Source organism: Tupaia chinensis, unplaced genomic scaffold, assembly GCF_000334495.1.
Source record: "Tupaia chinensis unplaced genomic scaffold, TupChi_1.0 Scaffold000418_1, whole genome shotgun sequence".
Lineage (NCBI taxonomy): Eukaryota > Metazoa > Chordata > Mammalia > Scandentia > Tupaiidae > Tupaia > Tupaia belangeri.
In genome coordinates this window covers 1,235,685-1,236,827 of record NW_006159923.1, presented here as the reverse complement: position 1 = coordinate 1,236,827, position 1,143 = coordinate 1,235,685, and positions in this window count along the sequence as shown.

The following is a 1,143-nucleotide window of genomic DNA, read 5'->3' as shown; positions in this document are numbered from 1 at the left end:
AAAGTAGGAACCATTTTTATCTTATCCACTCCTGTGTCCTAGAATCAAACAACAGTAGGTGCTAAGAAGGATTGGTTGAATAATTTTTTTATGAGAACCCACAGCACAGAGGAAGCTGAGACAGACCACTTCCATGTACTCTGAACTTGAGAAAAAAAGAAACAGAAAGGAAACAATTCAATTTTTCTCTGATCATTACATTTCTTTTTCTAGAGAGAGACTTTTGCTCTAGGCATGGGTGCTCACTGGAGAGACAGAGACAGAAAGTGAGAAGGGGGGATGGCCATGTCCAGTGCGAATTTTAAACCACTGGGTCCAGGATGCGAACCATAGTCGACTCCGTGGGAGTCCAGCAACACAACCATTATGCCATCTGCTGATCGCCGGTCACTACATTTCAACAGAGTGTGTCGACCCTGCCTTGCACTGTGATGGCCCTCTCCCACCTCCCTACTACTGTGGAGGATGGGGTGAGGGCTGGCATAGCTTCTCTTATTTTACATTCTTCAGCTTTGGTCCTAGTAGCCTGCAAGAGCTCACCTCAACATCCCGAGACACACAGATAGGGTTAGCCAGGACCCTCAGGGGACTTTCCTGGGCCATTCACAAGCAGGTCAGAGGGGAACAGAGCCTCCAACCTCAGTCTCCAGACTCACCTTCCAGGACTCTTGCCTCTAAGTAGGCTCCTATATCCCAACGGACCCAGGTGACTGGAACCCTTCCATGTCTCCCTCTTCCCCACATTTACCTCTCACTTTGGGGGGGCCCTAATAGTTGTGCCAGGTCTCAGTAGAGCTTACCCACATGGCACCCCTGGGTGCCCCTCATAAGGCCAAGGTAGATAGAAGGCAGGGACGGGAGGATGAACGGACCGGTGGCTGGCTGGGTGGATGCAGAAGAGGAAGGCTGGTGTGTGATGGCTGCAGGGAGAGAGGGGTGTGATAGGAGGAATCACTCCCGTCTCTCCTTGCAAACAATCTGAAGAGCAGAGAGAACCCGTGGTGGCAGGGTGCAGCCCCCATCACGTTTCTGCAGGAAAACCCACGCTGGACACGCCGGCTGCGTTGCCCCGGGATCCTGGCAGAGGAATCGGTGTCTGGGTCTCCGGACGCCTGCCGGGGGCGCTTTCCTACATCCCGCATC